The sequence below is a fragment of the Serinus canaria genome, chromosome 5, assembly GCF_022539315.1.
Source record: "Serinus canaria isolate serCan28SL12 chromosome 5, serCan2020, whole genome shotgun sequence".
Lineage (NCBI taxonomy): Eukaryota > Metazoa > Chordata > Aves > Passeriformes > Fringillidae > Serinus > Serinus canaria.
The window spans coordinates 11,442,287-11,470,013 of NC_066319.1; positions in this window are offsets into that span (position 1 = coordinate 11,442,287).

Consider the following 27,727-nt stretch of genomic DNA (forward strand, 5'->3'; position numbering starts at 1 on the left):
TCTTTTCTTCCATTTACTGTGTATCATAACTAATTTGCAGGTTTTTCTGTTTACCTTTACAGAATTTTAGTCAGTGGAATGATTAATATATTCTCATGTACAATTATCATAAATCAAGAATTTCCCAGTTCTGTTTCCTGCTCTTGGTGTCAGCTAATTTTTTTCCCCCTGAAATGACAACTGAATTATTGTCCCCTAAGATATCTGTTTAAAATATTCCAGACTAATGCATTGAACAGTTTTTGCAATGATCACTTCAACCCGTCCTTCTCATTGGTGTTTTAAAATTGGTGAATATATCAGTGAGATAAACAGAATATGGATGCTCATCAGGCTTCAACCTTTGTATGTTACATGTGTTCATGGAGAAAATAATTTATTGCATTCTCCAAGAGTAGCTAGTTATCTCTGCATTTTTTTCTTGAATCCTGCTAAAGTTTGCTTACTAAGAATTGAGTAAAAAAAAAAAAGTTGAAATTGAAAAAAAAAAAGAAGCATAACATCATCTGTCAATTAGTGACCCCCAGGCCTGTTACTCGCAGTTGGCACCAGGTGCTGGTGAATTAAACCCAACAGGTGTTCAAATAAGCCAACACAGATAATAACTTAAATGGTCCCATTTTCTTAAAAACTGTCATGAAATAAACCCCCTCTTCGCTTTCATGGGGTATACAATTATCTGGCACTTTGCAAGGCCTAGCTCTTTTAAAAAGGCCTAATCTCAGCCTCTGATTTTGTGGGTGCAATTCACTGCACACTGCACATTTAACTACATAATTGTTTATGCAAAGGAGGTAGTTAAAATGTGTGTCATCAGCTATGCCCACAGATGTCATAATTGCAGATGTAAATCAGCTTCTGCAGCAAATGAGGTTGTTTTGGACAATCCAAACCCACCTTTCTAATGGCTGGGAGTGTTTATGCCTTGGTCATTTGCTATATAAGTGACTTTTGCTCTCTGTTTCAAACAAAAGAAATGCTTTCTAAATACCAGTCCTCATCTAACAGAATACAAATAGTTTGAAATGAGAATTGTCGGTTCAATGAGATGGATGAAAGAGCCTTAGAAACTGTCTCATATGTGACCTCTTTGCTCTGCTTGATCCACTGCGTGACCTCAGAAAAATAACTATTTTTTCTGTGTTGCAGATTACTAGTCTGTACAGTCTAGATAAACTACCTAGTAACTATATCTTGTTAATTAATATTAGAAAAATATATCCTTGTTGTTAGTGAAGGGCTCCAAGAGTGCCAGAAGATTAATAATATTAATGCCAATTATTATCTCTTAAAAATAAGTAACAAGACAGCTCTAGTTTTCAGAGTTATGTATAAACTTTGCATAGAGCATGTGCTTGCCTTTCTTTCCAAACTTTCAGATATGTAATTGACAGCTTTACTGAATAGCCAAGGTAATAAAACCAAAATTATTTTAGATCATTCTGTGTGATCTGAGACGACAGATGTCTGATCAGTTTAAAAAGAATTGTTCCTTCAGAATCCATAGATTGCTGCACTGCCCATTATAGATTAGGCTCAATCAAATGGGAGCTTTTTCTAGGCACATTAATTTGCTCAGTAACCTAAAGAAACATGGATAGGTACAGAAACAGGGAGAAGCAGGGATAGTGAAAAATCTTGCCCATCCTCTGACTCTTTGGGTTTTGTTTTTATTTTTACAGAAAGAACTAAAATTCCTTTCCCAAAAGCAATAAAAAGTACTCTTTCCCAGAAATGGTCCCTGAGGAAGTAGAGATGGTGATGGCTCTTTTAAGTAGGAAATCATATCAAAATAGAAAAAAAACCCCTCAAAGGTAAGAAATTATGTATGGGGTGAGATCATCTATGTCAGTGCTCTCTCTGAAAATGATGACAGAAAATCCTATTCAGGAAGAATATTCAAGCCTGGCTATTTCTCCCCATGTAACACGAAGCCTGGATACTTCTATTCATTTAGTACCCTTAAAGAATTATCCTTAAGGTTGTGAGAAAAGACATTCCAACATAATCCTGTTAATTCATCATGGCCCTGTTGCCCATGAATATCTTTGATTCCTTGTTGAAAATGCTGATGCCATCTGCCTCTACAGCTGCCCATGGCCGTAAGATCCAGAAATGCACTGTTTAATGGGTAAATAAATATTTTTGTCTTTTCTGTTTTAAAATTATCTCCCACTCTATTCATCAGATGGACCTTATTTCCAGGAGTACAGGATGTAGCAGAAAAGCTCACATTCACTACTGAGTAAAATCTCAGTCATAGCCCTCCTCAGTCACTTTCTCACCAAAGTGGTGACTCCTAGGTTGCTTTCCTGACAGGTGACTCTAACTGCCAGTTGGATCATCCTGAGCATCAGCAACACCTGCTTTGGATTACTTTTCCCTAAGTGCACCATTTTATTTGTTTCCCCTCTCTTGTTTGAACCAGTATTTTCATTAGAGATGTCCAGGGCACTAAGAAACTTGAGTTTCTAACTGTGTATTTAGGAGTGGGATTTCACCTTTAAAAATATCAGACTTCTTTCCTTGTCAGTACTGAATATTATTTGAGTTAGCAGGAGTGTTCAGAGAAAGACACTTTTGAAAGTCAAGAAATTGTCATTATACTGAGGAAGAAGTCTTTTCTTCTCAGCAGGTATAAATCATTATTATAAATATTACTTAAATAACTGATTCTTATCCATTAAAGATCTGTACCAAGGAATATTCAGCTGTTTTGATAGCTTTGTCTTGTTCTCTGAAGTGATAAATCTAATGGCAAAAAGTTGAACTTCATCAAAGAAGAAATACCAAAGGATATTTGGTATTTCTTAATCAGAGATACCAAAGGATATTTTTTTTGGTGAGAGATGAAGATACAAGTCTTCATCTCTTGTTTTTGTAATATGAAGATACCATTTTCTAGTGTATTTGAATATTGTGATGAAGTAATATCTGTCATTTTGATTAAGAAGCCTAGTTAGTGAAGATTAAAATCAAGAAAAAGGTCGTTTACATTTGTTAAAGCAAAAAAAGTCTTGTCTCAAAGATTGGATTTAAAAATTAAAGAGAAGAAGCTTGCCTCTGTGTACTGTAGGAGAGATTTAAAGTTATCTGTTATAATTCTTTTATTTCTTCATGATCTTAGTTTTGCATATTTTATGATATATATATGTTAGAGTAGAATTACATTAGAATATTATTTTGTAATTGTTCTCTGTTATGCTACTTCATTCATTTCTGTATTTTTCCCACCTGTTTGGTGTATTTATAATGTTGTAGTCGTTATTTTTTTAAAATTGCACTGCCCTAAAGGTAGATCAGTATCTCTTGCATAAAGTTCAGAGCAGAATCAGTATTACCAAGGAAAGAAGGGAGAATTTGACATGTTCTTGGTATCTTCCACCCAGAGACTGGGAATAAAAGCCTCCTGAAGTCTGCTGTCTCACTCACAGTCAGACAGAAATCATAGGACATCCATCGACTTTGAACAACTCAAGAGTAAACAGCTATTACTTGTGTCAAAATGAGCAAACTATATAAAGATGGACAAATATATCCTGAAGTGTTTTGTCTCTTTACTTCCCTGAACCCTTTAATCAGAAAGCTTTAGCTTTCCTTTAGCACTGAAGAAAATCTTACAGCAGTGTGAACTCCTAACCTGTAAGAGGACAGCCACTGATTGTATTTTTGTCAGAGTACAAATTATGGAATTGTCTAAAATGTATGTAATTTATTTGTTCTGTACAAATAAACACCATGCCAGGTAGGCAATTTTCTTTCTCAAATCCATTTTGTTGTGTTTTACTTGCTTTTACTTTCTTTACTTTTGTTACAAACATTGGGGGTGGGGGGACCTTTGTGTGATGAGGCCAGAATCTGCAATAAGGATTCCTGATAACTGCATGCTTCACACTCAGAGAATATTCTAGGAAATTGCTTATAAATTTGCTTGAGGCATTTTAACACAAGTGCTTCAGTCCATGGAATTTGTTACTGCTGTTTTAGGTTGCTTTCAATTGCTTATTTTTGAGCAGAACTTATATTAAACTGCACAAATAAGAGATGTTCTTTAAAGCACAATAGAATTCTAGGGTTCTTGCTACTGAAATTCTGATGTGTTGATTAAACTCCAAATAAAACAGGTGTTAGAGTAATGGCCTTTACAAGTTAATTAATCTTCATTTTCAAAGGATGAGCTACCATTTGGCTTAGGTTTGTTATATGTAAGTGTAAATTACAATGTGATTTACTGTTCTAAAGGAAAAGCCACTCTCTAAGGACAGGTCTTGCCAGTAAACCAGCATTGTGGCACATGGTGTGAGCAAATTATGCACACTTTTGGTTGAAAATATTTCCTTAAATATATGTACAATCTGTTTTATTGCTTATTCAAGAATTTTTGCTGAGAATATCAGTTTGAGGAAATACCACCAATTTAAATACCTTCTAATCTCCAAAATAATATTGAAATTCCTCTTACAGTCATTACAGCCTTGATTTTATTTAGGTGTGAAATATTTCTATTACAGGGCCAAAATCTTTACTGTACATATGTGAGCACTTGGAGAGGTTTTATTTACAGTAAACTAAGAAAGAGCTTTTTGACATAATATAATAATGAAAGGGTAATACATCCCTCTCATTTTCACTGTAGAACATATGTATAATCAGGCACCTTTTGGGAGGATTGATCTAGTTTCTGTTTTTCAGATCAGAACAAAGTCAAGCCCGTTGAGGAGAAAAAAGTTATGTTCTACAAAATGCAGTGAGTCTAAGCCACAGATTTCTACATTTTCCTGACAGAATACAGTAAGATTTTCACTATAAGCTGAAAGTTGTCCTTTTTTTTTCCCCTCTTTTTGTTGTGCACCCAATCAGCAACAAAGTCAACTTCACTTATAAGTTCTAATAGTCACACAGTTTTTATCTGATGTGCTTCAAGCCTTTTAGAAAGTCCCAACTGCTTTCTGGTTCTCATGACACCAAGATGGTAGGTCAGAGTGTGACCAGGATAACTAGCTTGTCAGCTGGCAGGTGACACTGCTCATTCCTTTCATTTCCTGAGAGTCACTTGGAGGGCACCTCTGGACTCACAGTCCTACCCAATCACTGCACTTGCACAGCAGCAAACTTGGGGCACAGTGCTGCCCAGCGATGGTATTCTGTTGTCAAGTGCACTTTTTTGGCAGAGAGATGAAATTGTCAGAATCCTAGCAGACATGTTGACATTTTGTACCACCCCTACTCTTTCGAACCAAGGGAGCTTGGAAATGCACTGCTTCACATCAAAGGGTTATGTCTTTTTTACAGCTCTAGCAGAACACAGTAAGTGTAATTTGCCTTTAGAGAGTGAGGTATTTACTTTTCATGGGTACATTCTCCTATCCTGAAGTGTTAAATCATTTCCCACCTCTGTCAGTTTTAAGATATCTTGGTTTAGAGCATAGCTTTTGTGACTGGCTCCTGAACTAACTTTTTATTAATTAACTTTGATCTCACTTGATCTTGTTGTGACTTTCATTTCCTCCACACTCCAGGATTTATTTTGCATGCTATCCTGTTTTGGTTCAGTGCAATTCTGTTCCCACAGCTCCTCATGTTTCTTGCCCCAGACTGGATGTACGCTCAGCATCACCCTGTGTAAGGCTCGCGTATTCCCGGCGTTTTCCTGACATATCAGCGTGCTTTGGTGAGGGGCACTGCAGCTCTCTGGGGCTCACAGGAGAGCAGGCAGCAGCCTGTCAGATCCATGGCTGTGTCCTGTCTCCTGCCCAGAGGTGACTTTTGTCAGGCCAAGAAGGGAATGAGGAATTAGCACACGGGTTGGAAGTATCTTGAAGGTGACCTTGCCAGAATGGGAGCAGTTAGGAGGTGCTAAATGCTTGAGCTTGTGCAGGAGCTGCAGAAGAGGAGAACACCATCTTCCCAGATGCTTGAGAAGAAACTTTCATTCTGTCAGTGACTCCTAGCTCTAAACCTCATTAAACAACATAGACCTTTTACAGTAAGCTCCATGTATTTTTCCTTTTTCTTCCTTATCCCCCTTTTTACCTTTATCCTCTTTTTTTTCACTCCTTTTCAATACCTTCATTTCCTCAGTTGACTTTTTTTTTCATTTGTCAAAAGATTTCTTTTTTTCTTCCACAAATCCCTTTCTTGTTTCTCCTTTTGATGTGGCTTTTCTCTGTGTTTCCCTTTCAACCCTCAGAGCTTATTTTAGTCTCTTCTCTGTATTTGTTACATGGAGGAGTGCTATTGAAAAATTAAAAGTAGATTGCATGGGATTTTCTTATTTCTCTTTTTACTCTAGAGGCCTGTTTCTCTTCCCTGCTATTTCTATGAAGTTTACCATTCCCAAATGCTTCCTTCCTTTTCTTCCAAATTATTTTACTCATCTTTTGCTCTCTTGCTCTGTCCTTCTACTTCACCTTCCCCTTCACTTATTATTGTTTGATATTTAATTTCTCAGGCAGGGTGAGTCTTTGTGGAAGCTTTCTGGATAAACACTCCAATCTGTGCCTCAGCTCTGCTGACAAACTGACTTCCCAACTGTGTCTATACTGGCTTTTCATTCCTTTTTTCCCCCCATTTCAGCCCCAGTAGCAGCAGTGAGGTTTGCAGTATTAAGTGCTACAGCCACATTATAACCACAGCCTTGTATAACCCATTAAAGATCAGGTCTGTATGACATTGTAATTTTAATAGCAGTCGCTGGCAGCCTATCTCTGCTTGTTCTCCTATTATTACAACCACCAGTAGAGCTGTTCTACTGGGAAATTTCAAGTGTAGACAAAGCTTTAATCAACAGTAATCTGATCCTTTAAAAATGCAACACCAATTCATTTATTTCTCATTTCACATATGAAATTTTAATAGGTACAATCACCCTTAAGGATGTTTCAAATATTAACATTATGCACAATTAGAAAACAGAATCTTTTTACTGTATGAAACTATCAGCATCTTTGAACCAAGTAAGTAGTTTTCTGTGCAGACATCGAGTTTACTATCAATCAGAAGCTTATTAACAGCTGTGTTAGTCCTAATTAAGTGCAAAGCAATGGCAGACTTTTTAATTAAGTCTTATTTTCCTAAGAGGAGCCTGATGGGGTTTTTTTTCTCTTTCTCTTCCCCACCTCCATCCTTATTTACTGTGTAAAGTCAGCTTTAAAAATAACTGGGACACAAGATGGGGCCATTGACATGAGGCTGAGGCACCAGGAAATATTTCCTTTATGGAATGGCTATGCTGGGATTATACTGACCATATTTTATTCCTTTAGTTTAGTAAAATAATTCTGATTTTTAAAAAATTTTCTGCAGTGTTTTTCATTTTGTTTTCTTTTTCAGTTCTCCAGTTGTCTGAAGTGTATTCCCTGCATCCTCAGTTTCAAAGAAGTAGAAATTAATTTTAGTGTATAAATTCACATGAGAGAAAGTGGAAATGTGTGACATCATATACACCAAAAAGGTCCTTGTTGCCTGACTAGACCTCTGTGTGTACTACAATGTAGTAAGTACTCAGTTGTTATGAGAAGGAATTGGCCTCACAGGTAAGCTGAAATTTAGAAGTCTCTACAAGCGTTTGATTTTCTTAGTCCTGAGCAATTCCCAGGGGTCTATGTGTACAAGTGAAGGAGGGAGAGAAGAGCCTTGAAAACCCTCTTAATCTGGACTTTCTACACAGCACTCTTTAACCTGGACAACTTCTGTAACCACAAACAATGTCTGGATTGTCACTTTGCTAAGAGGATAAGCAGTGTGTACATGTAAGAGGGCAGAGTAACTTCTCACTGCTCTTGAGAAAGTGTTGTCAAGCATGAATATTTTTCTGTACCATTACAGGTATAAAATGCTTGGCCTGGATGAGCTCACAGTTACACCAAGGACTCTTGTGAAATGCTGACAGTTTTCAAGGGGTGAGGATCTGAGGATCTGTCCTGTACTGTTTAAAGATAGGGTGGATCATCACATGAAATGAATTTCAGGGTTTACTTCTCTAACCGACCCCTGAGCTCCTGGGCTTGCTCTTGCATGTTTTAGGCAACAGACTGTTTTCCCTTGGACAATGTGTTCAGCAGGAAAAACATAATATTTTCCTGTATAAAAGTGCTCCAATGTGCAAGGACAGAAAGATCAAGGCATTAGCCAGCCAGCTTAAAAGGACCTGGAGCCTCAAAGCCATTAAACCTCATGGTGTAGCCTAACTAGGCTTAGCACTATGGGCTCTGAGGAGCAGGAATTGTCATTTTCAAGGGGTTTGCAGAGCACTTGCTGCAACCTGAGCTGGCTTAAGCCTAAGGCACTGATGTAATGTAAGCACTGAGGTCGGTAAAATCATAATAACAGTCGTGGTGGCTTTAAAATGCTCTGGCTCAATTATGGCAGTAAATCCAAATCTAGATATAGCAGCTCTTCAATTATGGGCACACAGGTATGTCATAATTGTCTGTAATAAAGTATGATGGAAATTAAAATGGCAACACTTTACCTCCTGCTTTGTGGAGCAAACCAGTAGATTTTTTTTTCATTTATACTTATTGTGTGGTTTCTGTGCTGTTTCCAGCACAGGTTCTGGGTTTGTATATTTAGAAGGTTCAGTAATCAATACCTGGTAAGTTCTGGTTCATTACAGCTGCAGGGGTTAATGAATGACTATTGTTTATATATTGTCTGATGTTAAAGCTTAATCCATATTTGAGTCTGATGCCAGCTTTGTTTCCAGGAAGAAAGTACTGAGATAATGGCTAGGCATATTTTTAAAGAGAATAGGGTTTTTATAATGGTTATGGATCATTTTTATACTTTGGTTGTCTTGAGTACGTTGGACCTGTGTGCTTCAGGATTGGCCAAGTCTGATTACTTTTTTCCTCTTACTTTAATAAAAAGCAGAATAAGCTCATGGATTTCTTCCTCTTCTTTCCCCCGTCTTTCATCCACTTATATAAGGTTTATATTCATATATGAAATACTAATCTCCTCTGAAGAATAAATTTTAAAAATGCCATTTTACTTGATTCCAATAGCAATGTTAAGGTGGGAGCCTTGATATGCAAACAGGGTTCTCCAAGGTCCTCTGGACAAGGCAGCTGCTTGTAACCAAACCTGTGTTGGCAGCTGTTGTGAGGAGTGCTTGGAAAGAGTTGTCAGACATGGGCATGGGCTGCCCAGGGAGGTGGTGGGGTCACCATCCCTGGAGGTGTTCAAGGAATGACTGGAGGTGACCCTCAGTACCATGGTCTGGTTGACTCAGTGGTGTTGGGTCAGAGGTTGAACTCAGTGATCTTGGAGGTCTTTTCCAGCATAAAAGATTCCATGTTTCTGTAGTGGAGACCTTGGAAATGACTTTTCAAGAACAGATAATACTGTAAGGTTCCTGAAGCTTTTGCCCGTTTTCCATGTAAAATGTCTGCTTTCCAAAGGTGAACGTTTGTTTTGCTAACTCTTGGACTGCCAAGAGCTCTACAGCACTTACCTTGTACCACTCTCCTATGTTTAATGAGGATTTTTTAGCTGTTGGAACTTCTTGGTTTTTCTGCCCAAGTTAAACATATTAATGAGCACTATAAATTACTGTGTTTATTTGATTAACTACTGTTTTCTGTCAAAATTTAAATTAATCTTTAAAAAAAATGTGATAAAGGTGAATTTATTTTTCATGTTGATAATGTGAAGGAGTGCAGCATAGGTTTTCATGATTATGCTTACAATTTCCAACAAATATAGAAAACTATTGTGCAAATACTACCATATCCACATCAGAGCCTGCAAATAAAAATGGTGCTTAAAAAAAATTACTCTCTTTCCATAAGTAGGTGGTTTGCTAATTGTCTATAAAGATACAGGAATAGGGCAGCCATAGGTGGGACTGTTGAAGGCTGTATTAGGGAGATGTTGGAGCATTCTTAGCATTAACTGGGAAATGTTTTATAATAGGTGGCACATTAATACCTACTGTCAAAGAAAAGGAGACTGTGGGGTGAAAGAGAAGGAAGTAGAACCAGCTGCACAAGGGTGACTGCCATTCCAGGTCTCTGATAAAGAAAGGAGACTGCACCTGTGTGGAATGAGGAAAGGCAGCAAGAACATCTTTGAAAGAGATAAAAGGACTCTCATCCCCCTTTTCTCCCTTTATTTATTCAGTGAACTTCAGGCCTTGCAGAAAGCACCTGGCTGACAGCTCTGTACCTTGCAGTCCTTGGTGTATTCCCAGCAGGGTGTACACTGCAGACATCTACAGCACCAGTTCCCCCTTTGCTCTCCTGACAGGAAACGTGGGCTGTGCTTTTATTTCCAAGGTGTGTCCCCCCCCATGGGCCTGTCTGCCCTCCTCTGTAGTGGGGTGGGCACAGGCTGGGGGTGTGCAGGGCTTGGAGACTGGGCTAAAATGAGGTAGCTCATGCTGTTAGTGCTCCAGCCATCATCCCCACCCTTTGGTGGATTTTGCCACCCCTGAGGCAGTGATGTCTAATCCACTCATGAATCAATTATTGAACTGTCGCATTTTTCAGCCTGGCCTATTAAATTAAACTGACATCAGTCTCATCTCACAAAGACATTAGATAGTGATGAATTTCAGGTACTGTTAACCTGGTTTTGAATTGGCCAGCTAGAGACAGACAGATTCATTTTACATTCCAACTGCCAGAACCACTGTCATGTCCTATCTTGCTGTTGTGGCTTTTTGATCAATGGCCTCCCTTGCTAGCTCATGAGAAGGAGCAATTTCACAAAAAGAAAGAGAGCACAAGAAACCCAAAAAGGTCAAAACCTGGATTTATTTTTTCTGTCTTTAGTAGCACAGCGAGGAAGGGGGTGCATATGTAAACAGTGAGATTGGCTGGCTTGTTAAAAAAGCTTTAGTGAAAGAATCATAGAATGGGTTAGGCTGGAATGGACCTTAAAGATCATCCAGTTCTTCCTGCTGTGGGTAGGGACACCTTTTACTAAACCAGGATGCTCTAAGGCCCATCCAACCTGGCCTTGAGCTCCTCCAGGGATGGGGCATCCACAACTTCTCCGGGCAATCTGTGGCAGTGCCTCATCACCCTCACAGTGAGGAAAAAGCCCAATACTGCCCGCAAAGATTTAAAAGGCACTTTGTGGAATTAATGCAGCCCAGATTAGGGAGGTTTACTTTCATGGAAAAATGGAAAAGAAATATTCCATGCTGACAACAGCATTGCTTTATACCTGCAGTGTGCCCACTGTGAACAGGCCCTGCTTGCTCTGTGTTCTACTTCATTCACTGTGTGCACCTGGTAAATAAAATGTGAAAACTTTTTTACTGTGTCCTGGTAAAATGTGGAAGATCCTCAGACTGCTCTGACCTGAACCTGCATGTGTTTGGCTTTGTCTGTATTTGTTCCCTTCATGGATTCTGATTTTATTGGTGACTGAAATAAAACAAAAAAGTTGTTGGTTCACTGCTCTGACAGTTTATTCTCTTTTCTTCCCCCAGGACTTATGGGGAATTTGTGAGTGTGTGCGTGCTTCCTTTTGACTCCTCAATGCAAGATGGAAGTGCTGGAGACCTGTAACAAGGGATGGCCAGAATGGCAGCCTGTGGGTTTGCAGAGTGGGATGCTGACCTGGGCTGGTGCCCTGTAAAGCCTGTGTTTGTGAGTGCCTATCTCTTCAAAGCACTTGTCTTTTTCACTGTGTAAAAAAAAAAACAACAACAAGGAAATGCTGGCAGATATTTCCTGCCTGCTGGAGCTGTGGATTCATTACTATTAATAGAACTCTTAATTGACTATTTGAAAGCAGCTATAAAAATTGATTAGATGCATATGAGGAAATAAACATGGGTCAGTCTGTAGCAGCACAATGATATGAATTTGATGACCTATTAGGACACTTCTGTGTCTAGCAAAGGATTTTTTTAATAAACATTAAACACTTCGCCCAAATTCTGCCCTCTAGCACTTCTCCCAGTCTAATGAATGTATAATGAAAGCAAATATTTGGTATAGCAAAAGAATCCCATTTTTTAAAATCTCATTCCTGTACATTTTTAAGAGGTTAGGTTACTTGACATGTAAAGCATCTATGAATTTTAAGTGAGGCCAGATTAGTAAGGCTCTGTAGTTGGTCTTTCATCTTAATGTGACCAAGAATGTCCTCTAGCTCACTCTATTTACTAAGAAATTAAAAAATAGCAAATTGCACATCATTGCAGGCCATATGTCTGTTCCTCTCCTGGGCTCTGCTCTACAGCAATGTTAATTGACTTCCACAAACCCTCTTCTCCTGAGTTGTGACCACTGCTGATGAAACAATCAACAATACTCCTGAGCAGAGCAGGGAATGAAAAAACAACATAAAGTACAGAATCACATTAAGAATAAATTCATTTCTGCAAAGCGATGATAAAAATTTAATACTGACATATAACCTAGGCTTTCAAAGGTAAAATCTTGTGGAAAGCTCAACAGGATTTTTTTTTTAAAAGCAGGGGTTTCAGTGTGGCCTGAAAGTTGGAGACTTTTAAAAGGCATTTTACACTGAGGAAAAAAACCTCAGTAATATACAAATTATTGACTGTTACACATTTATTTCTGGTTTAGTAGACTTTGAATAAGGCACACAGAATTTTCAAGAAACCTGCAAGAACTGGTAAATAAAGACTATATATTCTTCTATTGGGCAAATAATGTGATAAATCTGGATGTAGAAGATAAATTGAATTAGACTACATTGAACAAAAGTTAAAAGACCGTAAGTTTGTAGTGTATTAATGAGTTTGTTTTTTACATTTTCACTTGGATCTTCAGAGAGCCTCCATTAAACCACAAGCTTTGTCTTTTAAGCTAATACATAATATTTAGCTGAGGATGGATTACTCCATCTCCACATCCCAGTGCTGTGGGGTGTTATGGGACACAGCTGAGTGCAGGACCCAGCTGAAGCCCATTTCCCCCACAGCCTGCAGCAGGTGCAGGTAGTTACCCTGGGCTCCTTGCCCAGCCTATAAAGAGGTGTTAATGAGGTTCCATCTTCTTTGGGCAGTCAAACCTTTGGCTTCAGACCTTCTCAGCTGAGGGCTAAGCAGGGTGCTGGAAGCTGAGATGGGGAGCCCAGGAGATGGGCCAGAGCCTGGCAGGCTGCAGCCCTGGAGATGCCTGCACTTCCCTGCTTGGCTTCAACTCCCTGCCTGCCTGCTGTCCCCAGCATCTGCAGAGTGCTCAGTCCCCTACCAGCCAGGGAAGATCAACCACAGGTAATTTTTGTGACTGTTTCTTCTAATGTCAACCTTGAGGGTGTCTGTGGGGCTGTTTCTCAGTGCACTTCATCTGAAATGAATGCAGAATGTGGAATTTTCCAGTTTCTCTGCAGGCAGGTTTATGCAACCAACTCTTCACTCATTGCCCATGCCAAACTTTCCTTTATTTTTTTTTTTTTTTTGATTTTGCTAGATAACATGGTTAAGTCAGAATTTCCTGCACTTTCCTTCTTGCACTTTGTTCACTTTGTTTTTTTTTTTTTTTTTTTTTTGGAGAACACCTAAAATAGTAGGTCTTGTGGATGTAGAGAAAATACTTCAAATATGAAAACTGAAGAGACTCTGAAGTGAAAGGGCAAATATAATGAAAACTTCATTATCATTAATACCCTGGTCACTTTCTCTAGCAGTTTTGTAATTTTTTTACTCCTCAAAGGAGCCAGTACACAAAAATAGAACATGACTGTGGCAGGCTTATTCCTGATTTCCATTATAATGTTATTTGTTTAGTAGCTATGTAGTTAGAATTTTAATTTTAATTGTCCTTTTTTTTTTTTTCCTAGGCATAGTCCATCTATCTTTTTACTATGACAAGTTATTTTAAACTGCTTAGTATTCAGGGTATTTGCAGTTGCAATGAACAAGTTCATTTAAACACCAAATCAATCAGTATTTTCACTAGAGAGAAATTTTTAAGTACCAATTAAGAATGAAAAAGTGATCTACAGTCTCTAATACAATATTAATGTGCTGAGAGGGGTGATCCCAACTGCATGAGAAAAAACGCAGCTGTGCATATGCTTGTCTTAAGAAAGGGTTTTTTCCTGTCACTTAGAATAATTTAATGAATAAAAAGTGGTTCTTTTACTGCTACTAATGAACGGAAATCCCATCAAATTGCAAGGCATCAACACAAGGACATTACTCTTAAACTAAAAGTGCTGTAGATTATCCCAGTGATAATGGAGGCCATGGGCACTCTGTGGGATGGATGGACTGTTCTTGTGGTGCTGAGCTGGAGTTACCTTTCAGCAGTGCATAGATCACAGGTTAGAGTTATGCTAGGTGCTTAATTCTGTTATCCTCTGTTGAAATATCAACCTATCTGCTCGTAAAGAGACCGTTTAAAAAAAAACATAATTACAGAGGCCGTGGGGAAATCACATCCTTTAGGTTGATCAGGGTGTGCAGTGATGTGCTGAGGGGAGTGGTGGAGTCCTGCTGATGAAGTAGCTCATACCCTTGTTGATGGATCAATTGGACATGTAATGGTGGAAGGATGCTGGCCTGGCTCTGTGTTCTAGTGGCCATGTTCTCCTCTGGTACCCACAGTTTGGGTTTGTGTGCTTTGAAGTAAAGGGAGCAGCACGTGAAAAGGCCTTGGGGGAAGGGGACCTGAGTTTTTTACAGGAATCTGCCTTGGGTGGAGGTACCCTGTTTAGGTGGGGGTTAGATTGCATGGAAAAAGGATTTTACAGGCCTCTAACAACTGGAGGGCAGTTCAGGAGACCTAAAAAAGCAGTAACTGGTGCTTTAACCCAAAGAGGTTTTATCACCTTCACTTAGATAGCTTTGTTTCAGCTCAACACCCACTTGGCTCTTTAGAGTTGATCTGCCAGGAACATTGCTGAACAATAAGGTGACAACCTCATGCTATCAAAATGACATAAAATACATTTTTTTTAAAGTTCTGTTTGAACTATCTTACCATAAAAGTATTTTTAGAGCAGGGCACCTTGGGGGATCGTCTGAAAATGTGAACAGAAAAAATAAAAAGAACCTGAAGTTGAATTGTTGAACCAAAGATTGCCTGGCCTCTCCAAGGATTTCATTAGCAGCTTTCCTGTGAAATAGTTTCAGGAGCCTATTGACAACAATTTTGGTTTTCTTATTCAAGTGACTCTCTTGCATTAATTTGTATAAATGCTTTTTTTGCCCTGAGATATTTCTGTAAGTGTTATCTAAATATATCATTTAAAAGGATGGTTGGCTTAACTATTTTAGGATAGTATCTTTATGAAATACTTTTTTTTAGGACAGCAAAAGATATAGAATCTTTTTTTGATTATCTAGGGGGGAAAGTATTTATTATTCATAAACACAAGAATTTGTGCATATAAAACTAGAGCCATTGAAGTTGGCTCGATATACACAAATTGAAATCACTCCATGTTGTTTTTAAAGTACTTGTATTGCAGTTTTGGCATGAAGAGATTGCAAGTAAAACAGTAAAGCTTCTCCTCCCTTGCTGGTTTATAAATAGTTTATATATTAGGCATTTTGTATGCGTTTTTAAATAAATCATTACTTGTCCTGAAATTCAGGATGCTTTGATCTGTGCATGTTTTCACAAATATGTAGCACCTCTAGGATGACCCCAGTGCCAGCAGCAAACTGTGTGGGAGGGCTTTTCACAGGAATATTCCAATTTTTTTGCAGGTTGGTAGGGAGCAGTGATGTGGTTGTGTGCCACATCACCCTTTCCCTGTGTACCCTGAGTGGGTGTTGTTGGAGATGCCACAAAACCAGGCTGGAAGTTACTGTGCACAGGATGAAAACACCTTTGTGGGATATTGCTGTGATAATCCCAGCCTAGCAAAGTAAAGCTACATCTGAAAGATCCCTTCAAAAGAGAATAGGAAATGCAGTAATTGAGGAAGTGAGTGGAGTCATGTGGGAAAATATTTGTAGCAGATGACTCTTTTCCAGCACTGTGGCTGTTACATTAAAGAGCTAATGTGTAAGTTAGTGCTGCCTGAGGCAGGATTAACTCCTGATGTGTAGGGATTGAAGATTGCTAATGGCCCAGCTAGCATGAAAGCCAGTTTGCCTGGGAAGGTGATTTACTGTACTTCTCTTATCGGGCTGTAGCTTGGTTTGTTTTACTGAGCACCTGGAACTGAGTTTTCACTGTCTGCCCAACTCCTGAGGGGGCACAAGAGCTGTTGCCAAATCTAAGGCAGGGCAGAGCCATTGGTGAGGCCATTTGTGCATGAGAACAAATCAAGGTGTATGACTGACTGCTTTCCTCATCTCTTCTCAGGCTGCTCTGATATCAGAAAAGAGCTTGTGCTACTTCCCTGGACTAGACCCGTAGCCCCTGCCAGTGAGTGAATCCCAAAGAAAATGGCAAATTTGCATGCTCTGGGAATGTGATGCTTGTGTTTAGGTGATCCACTTTGCTGTGCTGAGGCTTTTCAGCACGAGAGAAGGTGTTACCTCCATTGATGGAAGGTGTTAAAATGTTAAATGCTGTGGTGGATAGAGATAATAGCAAGCCCTCTTCCAGGTCTAACCATAGTTCTTGCATTGCTCCTCTGTTCTGGAGGGATGGCTGGGGTCCCTCTGGTGTGCCCCAAGTATTGGATGGAAGTGAATTCCCATGGGAACTTCTTCCCTTGTGCCCCTTTCCAGTTTGGGTGTGAGGAAATGGGCTCGCAGCATTGCTCACACACACAGCAAGGTAGACTTTGTGTGGCTGGGAATTCTCTGGGAACGCTTGCCATGGAGCTTTGTGCTTCTCTTTGGATGCTGTCTTTGTAGGGATTTAGTTTTTTTTATGCATTTCTTCCTCAAATGTGCTACTGAGCTCTTATTTGGTCCTAGCTCCTTCTCTGGAAAACTACTTCAGTGTGCTCTGCTGGGCTGAGAGCACTATTTCTGCAGCTTCTGGCTGATTTCTCACCTCCAGTGTTTTGCTTCTGCTGGTTGAGAGGCAGAGCACTAGAGTGTCCTAGCTGCAGTAGGTTCTGTTGATTTCTATCTCTGTATTGGCAGTTGTGCAGTCAGTCCACTTTCTTGTTAAAGTGCATGATGTTTTAATGCTGCTATGTAACTGCCTCCTGGGATAAAAGGCAATTAAAAAAAAATTAAAAGCAAGAGATGGGGTAAAATAAATAGCTCTTGCTCTTTTTATAAAACACATTAAATGTGGGTGGAAGTGCTCAGCAGTCTTATATTGAGTTTTTTCTTGATTTTTTTTTCTAAATAAGATGTCAACATTTGTACCTAGGAAGAGTATTTCAGCTTTATCTTTTTTTGTGTGCCATCTTTTCATGAATATGCTACCACTCAGCTGTTGCAGAGGTAACAAGACCCATCAGCATCCATCAGTCTGAAGGTGCCCCTGTGATTGCCATTTTAGAGATTCCTGCCTGTTGAGCAGCTTTCAGGCTGAGTGCTGAATGGAATATTTCTTCAGCACATGTGTGCCCAGTGGCTGTGTGAGGAGGCAGAGGGATGAGTTGGTGAGAAAGCCAGGAATTCCTTCAGCAGCACCAGGACATGTTCTCCTCCCAGTGAACATGGATAACCCAATGCTAATGGGTGTTATACACAAGGGAGAGGATACATCCCATTGCATGCTCTGGGAAGTGCAATTCACAGCTTTCCCAAGGCATCTTTAAATTAAATTTTTTGGAGTATCTGTCTTTGGGTTGTCTCATGTGCAGAACTCCCATTGACTCAACAGGCCTTGCTGCACACAGATCAATGGTGGGAGATTTCTCTTTTGTTGTATTTTTCCAAGAGATGTAAAAGAGACAGAGATAAATCACTTTTATTGTTATGATAGACAGGTGCTTGCCTGTGTGTGAGGAAGGGATTCAATATGAGGCGTGCACTTTTGGGTCATGTGAATGACAAAACACTGGGAAAATAAACCAATAAAAAAAAAGGTTAGGAATTCCCTTTCCTTCAATCCAGAAGAGCTCCTCTTTAAGAGTACCCTTGCCTGCTGACAGGGGTCAATCTACCAGGAGAGTAGATTGGTCAGAGGAACTATCAAGACTGGATGTTTAAAATGGCTTACAAGAACATATAGATTTGCTGTGAGAAGAATTATACAAACTAAACCAAAATCCCCATAGCCACAGGACTTGGGTGACAAAGAGGTGTGCCCATAAAAAGGTGGGGTCTGTAGCAGCAGTGTCAGGGCTTTTAGCTTCTTCTTCAGAGGCATCTGGTATTGGGTGTGGTCAGTGATTGCAATGTGGGGTTCAGCTGGGGTTCTGCAGCTGACTAGTTCTCACATTCTGGTTTTATCCAGTAGAATTCAAAGAGCCTGGTTCCTTTTAACTCTGCAGAAGATGAACTTGTGTTATCATAGTTGCGCAGTGTTTGGCCAAATTCCCTGCATTTTGCTTGTGGAATGAAGGAGGCAGCACGTGGATTGTTCTGCTGAAACCAGAAGCATCAGAGTAACACGTGATGCTGGTGCCTGCAATGCCAAACTGCTGCTTTGGGGTCTTACCTTATTTCTTTTTCCTTCTTTAAACACAAGGGAAATTTTGAAATGATAGCTTTTTCTTAAACAGATTTGTGAAATCAGTGGGGGTTAATTAAAAACTAAATTTGGAATCTACAAACATCCAGAAATTATTTACACTGTTGTTAATTTCTTTTTTAATATTCATAAGTGTTTTCTGTTAATTAAGAAGAGAGGGAGAACATGAAGAAAGGCTCAGAACAAAAGCAGACTGCATACCGATTAGGGACTGAGTTCTCAAAGAACTGGACTAAATACATACTGCCAGCACTGAGTGAGGAATTTATATGCAGGGAATATATCCTGCAGCCGAAAAACTGGGCAGACTCTAAACTTACTTTATCAGAATCTGACATGATCCTCTCACCACCATGGCTGCCACTTCCCTGCTTTCTGCCACTGGACATTCTGCAGTCCTAAAGCAGTTTCACAGAGCCATTGAATGGCCAGGGCTGGAAGGGATCTTAAAGATCATCTTGTTCCCACCTGCCTTTGACTAGAGCAGGTTCCTTAGAGCTCCATCCAACCTGGCCTTGAACACGTCCAGGTATGGGGCATCCACAATTTCTTTGGGAAACCAGGCATAGGGGGTGCACCTCCCTCAGTGAAGATCCTTTTCTCACATGTGGAGGTATGTACAGCCTTTTCCACCAGCTGGGACCTCCACCAGCTTTGTTCTTTCTGTTTTTTAGGTACACCGGTTTAACTTCATCCCTGCAGTGTATTTACCTTCAATATTGAAACAACTTCTTACTGTAAATCTTTCTTTGAGGTGTTTTGAATACTGACTTATTGGGCTGAAGTTTTTCCACTCTGTAGGATGTGGGTGAGCTTTAAATAATGTACTTTAGAATATACTTATGAATAAAAGTAGTGTATTTCCCAGCAAGATTTGGGAATCTTGTGTTAGTTGTGAATAGTTGGACTTGATGCCTGTGTGGATTCTCAGTATAGACAAGAGATTTAGCCAATGACCTTAGTTAAAGATGTACTTCATTTAAAATATTGAATATACCTGTGTCTAATCTGGTTGACAAGTAGAAAGCACAAACACCTAGGTCCCTAAAAATGCCCTTTAACCAGGCTGTGTGATTGGCATTCCTGCACTGATGGCTGCTGTCTTGCAGTGCTACCAAGACAGGCTTGTTTTCAGGTTTCACATTCCACCTTCCCTGCCGAACCTCGTGACAATCTTCTAAGAATAAGCTGTGAGGATAATAGAAAGATGGAAGTAAGGAAAACACCACTTTGAAGAAAAAAAAGAAATTAATTGTATTTCTTACTTCAAATCAAATGCTGCAAATTCTTTGTTTGTTTGTGAGTTTTTGTTTTTTGTTTGTTTGCATTTTTTGGTTTTGGTTGTTTTGTGTTTTTTGGAGTTTTTTTTTGCTTGTTTCCTAAGGGTGGAAAATCTGGAATGCTGCTGGGGGAAGAAATAGAATTAAAAGAAAAGATGAGTTCTCCTGTGCTCCAGGGAGGCTGTTGTATGCTCTGAACTCACTGTACATGATATTCTAAGCTGTGACAGTAAGTCAAAAGTTGCAGAAAAATTTATTTTGGCAAAGGTTTATGGAAAAAAATGAAGGATATAGGGAAGTCTGGAGAGTAGAAGCAGACTTCAGACTCTGGCAGTTTGAGCACAAGCTTAGAGACCTGGGTTAGAGATGAGTGAGCTGTATGTACAAATACATTTCTGTGATCTTTTTTGATAGGAAAAAGATCACAAATTATATCAGAAAATACAGGGTCAACTGTAGCAAGAACACCTCGGGGGAGATGGGAGTTGCAGTAATATCAGAAGACATCTGGTAATGGGGCTACAGCAGATATTCTTCCCCCTCAGGGATAACAATGGAACAGTAATTACCAGGAAAGCCAGCAACCTGCAGAGTGCAGGAGTGTCTTGTTTGTAGTTAGAGATGCTGAAGTCTGGAATATATAGGAATCAAAATTTGGTCTCTGAACAACTGAATCTACAGAGGGTGACAGGTGAGAGGGCAAATGGAATGGGGAAGGAAGAGAAGGAAATGAGCACTGGGATAAAGTGTCTTCCACAAAGAGCTAATACACATTAATAAGATTCTTTAAAGGTTCATCAGTTAATGCAACTGTATCTCCCTAACCCAAATTTTATCTAAATCTGAGCCCATGGAAAGGAATAGTCCAGGTATAAATGGGTAGAGTTGTATCAGTCCCCGACATCACTAAAATAAAACAGTGTGGCTGTGCTTTTTATCTTCTCTGTTGTTCTCCCAGCTGCTCTACAAAAATATTATGCTGGTTTAGCTGGTGATTTTTAACCCTTCATGTTGGAATTGCAAAGTGCATTTGCATGGGTTGTTGGTGTGACGATGAAATGAAACTCTGCTATAAGTAATAAGCTGCAATGTAAAAGGAATAAAAAAGACATACACTGTTTGAAGTGACAGTGATTTAAGATGCTTGAAGCTCAGCTTTTCAGTGAGAAATCTGAAAAAAAAAGAGCTTTTGGGACTGTTCAGACACCTCTAAAGATCATCCCTCTCTATGCTATCTCAAGGAGGTCACTTAAAAGCCAGGTTAGGCAAAAAGCTATCTCCCAGCAAGACAGTTAGAAGGGAATGCCTGGAAAAGAAAGTTTGGTATAGGTGTGGCACATGTCTTCTTCAATACTGATTCCAGAGGCTAGAACTTACTGATATGTTTCTGCCCTTGCCCATACTTCTGTCTCTCTTCAGAAGTGAATGTAGTTTCTGCATTCTGCAGGGCTTTTTTGTTGTTATCTGTGCCAATGAGTTCCAGAACCATCTGCAGTGTCAGAGGAAAAACAAATCTAAAGGCTGAGATTTCAGTGGGAAATGGCCTATTCCCTCTTCTCCTGCAGGTGCCCTTGGAGTTGCTCATCCTAGTATCAGTTGCTCTATTTCTCTTAAAAAACCCTTCAAATTGCTTGGTTTCTGCTTTGTGCCAGTGGAGCCCTGTGTGACTTCGATAAGTTCTTATACTGTATTTACATGTAAGCATCAAACATTCTTCTCTTTGAATAAGAGGTGATCAAGTGGTGATGAAAATGTAATTGAAAACAAAATCCTACACAGCTGAATAAATTCTGTCCTTTGCATATTAATGAAGATCTGGTGGAATCAGCAGAAGGTGCAGTGGTGGTGAAGTGTTTGAGTGGGTCTGTCCAGCCCCTGTGTGAGAATTCAAGGAGATGGGAGTTAAGTCACTGCAGAACACAGTTTAAAACACACAGATTAAAAAAAGTCATAGATGTTTTTAAAAGAAATAAAGCAACAGATACTACTTTTCATTTTTTGGCTGTTGACAGAAATTAGCACATACATTTGTCTGTCAAGAGACCACTGGCTGCTCCTTGGTGTAGTGGAAATCTACCAATAAAACAAAGCGTTTCTGTTTCTGAGTGTTAAAACATCAAACACTGAGTAGCTTTGAAATGCATGGTTTTTTTAACTGAGGTCTTTCTAGAAGTAAAATTAACTGCACATCACTATTTAATGCATGAAACCACAATTTACTGTCCTGAGAACTAATTTCAGCTTGCTGCAGATGTAAACTTGCCCTCAATTAATGCGCTACTGGGCCCAATTCAGAGATGGGTAAAGTCAGCAGGTCTTTCCAATTACTTTTATGGATATCAGATGAAGTCTTTAATTAATGCACCACTGAGTGCTCAGGCTCATTTAAAAATTTTTCATTTCTAGATAGAATGCAGATCTTTCAAAATGTCATTGTACTTTAAAGCTGTTCTGCTCTCTTGGATGAGAAGTTATTTACACTTGTGTGACTACATCTGATATATTCCTTCTTTCCTCACACCATAATATGCCTACAGTATGTGTTTTGATATATTATGTGTATCTTTGAATACATAATATATTACCAGATGGTATGTGATTAGCAGGGTACACTAAAGTAGAAAGATGTCTTCTGCCCTGGGTACATGTACACAGTCTGGTGGTGTACATATTTAAAGTGAATATTTCAAGATGTATTTTTAGGAGAGAAAATAATCTGTTGGTATATGCAAAAGTGCAATAAAAGAGCTACCCAGGAAAATTTCATACTTAACATGCTACTGGAAGTATTGGAAAGCTACCTCTGCCTGGCTCATGAGGTCAGCCTGGTGAAATTTTGACTAAAGGGACTTAATGTTCAGATGCCACTGGCATCTTTTTAGTCCCAGGAGCTTAATATTTCAGATTTGGAATATGGAATAGCTGTTCCTAATTTGTGGAGGAGCAAAGAAGTGTTTCTGATGGGTTACCTCCTACTTGGGTGGGAGCATGTGAAAGCCATTGCTTTCTCAAAATAACTAAAAAAAATGCCAGCTTTGGGGTTGAGCTCTGGTCTCAAGAAAAGCTTATGGATTTGTTTCAGACTCCTGAAAAATCAACATTTAAATCAGGAACACTGATACAGCCTTGCCTGAAGTAATGTAATTTGTTGTTACAGTTCAGACTGGTGTTGTGAAGACACCTGAAGTTATGGCCACCTGTACCTTGCATGGATTTTAGTCATCAGAAAATGAATGTCATTGGCCAAACTTTCAGTTCTTAGCAATAAAAATTACACAGTGAAGAGGAATTATAGACATTCCAGAAGTGCACTGTTTATGGGTCGATTCAGGTTTGGAGGTAGGCTTAGGTTGGTAACTGATAGAAAATTCATGCAAGAGCCTTACCTCACATAAATCAATAAGGCTTCCTTGATTGTAATGAGCTAATGCCAATTTATATCACCTGAAGAGCTATTGCCCAGATTTACAGTGTAAGTATAATTACTATGACATAGATTTGCTGTGGTTCACTGAGCTGGCAACCAGCAAGGTTTATAGTATTGTGTCTTTTTGTTCTCACTTAAATTGCCTTTCTAGAGGGTGGCTGGAGTAAGAACCCAGACCAGAGTTTCCGTCCCAATCTGCTGTTTTGATGGTGTTATGTATAAAGTAGAAATCCTTGTGGTGCTTTGGGCTCACACTTACAGGCCCTGTGTGCTCTTGCCATAGCAGGGAAGGGCCTTTCCAACGTGGTGCTTGGCCCAGCAGGAACCTGCTGACTCCCTAGGACCTGCAGGAGACCCCATGCCTTTCAGTGGGGGCTGCTGCAATTTATGTATAATTTTGTTGAAAGACACTGCTTGTCTGGCCACAAGCTTTCCTGGTCTCCAAAGTATCTTAGCACGGGTCTCTCTCTGCCTGGCTAAAGTCTACCATTCAATTTCCATTACTCTTCCCATTTTCTGTTCAAGATGTGTCTTCCCCAGCTGTTAATATCAGTAAAAAAGTCAATCAAGAATTATTAGTAGTAATTAAAGGATGGGTGGCCCATTGTACTGGGTGAGCTTGGTCCCTCCAAGTATAAATTCTGCCCTCAGCTGTGCAAGTGCCCCTGGAGTTACTTGATGCAACCACCGTGATCTCTGGGTGTAACTGAGAGCAGGATGTGGCCCCTGTCTCCAGGAGAGATATTCTTTCAAGATATTGTCAGATGCAGTAAAACTTCTGATTTTAAGTGGTTGAAATACCACATAACTCAGAGAAAATTGTGCAGGAAGGAAAAGAGCTGGAGTGAGTCAGTGAGCAAGTGTTTTGTGCTTGGAAAAGAGAGAAACTTGTTTCCAGGTGCTCTTTATATCACAAATAAGAGGACAATAGTTTCAATTCTAGTATCTAGCAGTCGTTTCCCACAGTATGAATGCTCCCTAAGTTAGCATGGTTTCTGTGCTCCTAGGAGGCCATACACTTAAATAATAAGGGTGCTCCAGGTCACAGCTGAGATGCAATTAACCCTCAGATTGAAGAAATACCTTCCCACCTGCAGGAAGGATTCTCATTTTGAATAGCTTTACATTAGTTTTCCTGTGGGAATTTCACAATATTGGCAGTATTTCTGGAACTAATGTGACAGTGCTAGGCAGAAAGGAGCTTAGCTATAGGTCCTAAGGCTTTCAGTCAGGCTCTGTCTTTGGGCTATTGGGAAAAGATTTTTGCCCTTCTTCAGCTGAGGTGATGCCATGTGTCAAAAGAAGTGCCATGCCTGTATTTAACAAAGGCTGTGTTTGTGTACAGCTGAGATGGGATTTTGGTTGTTTGTTAATTCCTTTTGCTCTCTTGGATGACCTGTAGAACCTGAATATGGTGGCGCTTTAAGCTGACCAAAACTATTCAGATGTTTGAAAATCCAAAAAAAAAAAAATTATTTTCATCTGAGCAATAACCTGATAGAGAAATTCAGTAGGCACACTTATAAGAATCAGAGCCTCTGATTATTCAAAGTCATATAGCTCTGTTTACTAGAAAAAGTTTAGGAGTTTGAAAATAGTCATTTATGGTGAAAAACAATTTAATTTTTTTTAACTTACTGTGCAATTTTCACCCATGATTACCTTGATGTGTGTCTGAATTCCTCTGCCTCTTTCTCATGGAATTGATTGCATGGTCTCTACTGCTGTCCTACAAGGTTTTTAGATAAATTGATATATCCAGACTGATGCTGTTTGTTATTCAATTACTTAAGTGTTCTTTCTTTTTCTTTTAGTTTTTCATAACTCTTACTCTACTGTAAACCCACTTCTGCAGAGGGGCACACATTAAATGAAGGGACATACAATAAAAATAAAACAAAATGGGAAATATTATTGTAGAAGAAACTTGGTTAAGGACAGGATATCCTTTAAGTTTATGAGGTGTGGATGTTTGAGATGTCCAGCATGAGGTTATCCCAGGGAGAAGAGCCTTGTTCACCTGGAGAGTGGGTTTGGGATGATTGGTTTGGTTTGGATATAATGGCTTGGTTTATTGATACTCCTGAAAATTTTTGCATGTGGCCTGTGGAACATCAAAAGCCACGTCTAAAGGAAAAGACTGACTTAAGTTGGTCATTGTGAAATCTTTAGAGGACATGGTCAGTGGACTGAGTCACTGATACATGAGAACAGGACTGCAGTGACTTTGAAGTGCAGGTGATGCAGAGGAAAAAGAGCCTTTGTGCAATCCAGTGTTCTGCATCTCCTGCCTCCCCTGCCTGTGGAGTCTGACCTGTCTGGCTCTCTGGGACTGTGCCTTGCTAAGTGCTGCTGTCACCCACAGGACATGATAGGCAGGGCTGCCAGTGGCTGATGTTATCTGTGAGGAGCAAGATCCTGTAGAACAAAAGGCAACAATATTGAGAGCAGTGAGATGTAGCTGCAGTGATGAGGAGAAAAGTGACAGCTGTAAAAGCATCACAGAGGCAGTCTGGCTCTTCAGGGCTGTGCTTAGGAAGGGATTATTCCTAGTGACCAGTTCCCACTCTGTCAGATAATTCAAAAAGTAGAAGTACTTAGAGGCATAAAAAAACCATAGGAGATACATATTTTAATCACATGAAAGTGAAAAAAATGTCTTAATTTTCTTAAGGGATCATGAGGCAGGTAGAGAAAATTAGAAGTACTTATTTACTTTTGTATTGATTATTAAATGAGCATCAAATTTGGGAAGTGGGGGGATTTGGACCAAATTTTCTAAGGTCCCTTTTAACCTAAATCATTCTCTGATGACCATTTTTGAGGAAAGCAAGAGGCAATGGACTCTTAGTGGATATTTTGGCCTGTAGACCCCCCCCTGCCATATGATACTACTGAGTCCATGATGTTAATAAGAAAAAGAGGATTAGACATCAGTATAGATGGGGGGAAAAAACCCACCAAAATCAAACTCCATGCTTGGGTTGGATGAGGGCTGCATGTTGTCAAGCCAGCACAGCTTGTAAGGTATTGTAAGAAGATTTCTAGAGTTTCCTCTCCTTTCCCTAGTGTAGCTGATGTGGGCCATGGACAGAGACAGCTCATCTGGCTTGTCAGGATATGCTCTGTGGAGGGTAAGTTCAGACTCCAGCTATGAGAAGGTCTCCTAATCACAGCATGGAAACTTCTTTGTTAGGCAGTTTGGCTTTCATACAAAAATTACTGGGGGAAAAGAAAAAAAATTAATGTATAAATTTTCCCTGGATTCAAAACTTGCATTTTGCACTGGCAGCAGATCTTTCTGTTGCACAGATGGAGAGAGGGTCCAATTCATCATGTATTTGTTGAAGGTGATAGGCTAAGAAATGTATGAAGGAATTCAGCTGGGAAATATTGAATTCCTTCTTTAAGGAAGCTACAGCCAACCTTGTTACATTGCTCTGTGACCCCTGTAGTAATGTTACCCCAAATGAAGCCAGTGGTTTCCTACTTTTTGCAAACTAGGGCAACAGATTCTTGAAGTGTTAAAACACTATTCATCTCTTCTTGAGTAAAAGCAGATTAAGAGAAGAGGGTTGGCTCTTTTCTATAATAAACCCACCAACCTGTCCTTGTCCAGAATTTATTTCAATAAAATGCTGTCTTCAAGAGTGGGTAATAAGATTATTTTTGAAAAGTCAGAGGAAGAGAATATAAGCTTGAACACTTTTGTTAGTGCTGCAGTGTGAATTTGTTGCAAGGTTAATAATAGAGTTGTCACTGTCAACAAAGGAAAAAGTCTGACAACAGATGAGAATTTTAAATGGGTTTGAGTTCCTTGCATAATTGTTATTTTAATTACCATGTTCAGGAAAGGCTTCAGAGGTTCCTCAAACACTGCTCATATCCAGATGAGATTTACCAGAGCACCACTCACAAGCTTTCTTTTGAAAAGTCACTTTCTTGTTTTATCATGTTTACAAAAAACTGAAGTGAGAGTTAGCTATGAATCTTCTGTTATTTGAGTTGATGGCAGATGCTAGGAAGGCTTTGCTTTGTGATAGAGTTAAACTCTCTGGGACTGATTACAAAGAAATTCCATTAGCAATATTTAAATGCCATCCTTGAAAGGCACTCAATAATATGTGTGTTGGCGCTGATCAAGAATAGTACCTTTTAAAAATGAAAAAGTAATGTGACTGTTAGTTGAACATAAAAATGTCAAACTGTGGGCAGTCTCTTGTCAATTAAAGAATCTGGGCTATTCCTAATGGGAATAAGGATGAAGGGGCGGAGGGAGAAGTGGGTACTAAAAATTGCAGATGTGCAGAACTACTTAGAGATAATTTGTGCTGGCAAATAACACTGTCAGCCAGTTTGGAAGTAATACAGGCAGCTTGATACCTGTTCTTCCTGAGCCACCTTAGTGATTTCTTTTTCTTAGTATCTTCCTAAATAGCTAGCAAGGCTTTAACAGCAAGCAGGGCTATGGTAATGGTGTGCTGAGTGGAAGTGGATTTGTCCAGATTTAAAGAATGTGCTTGCTGAAG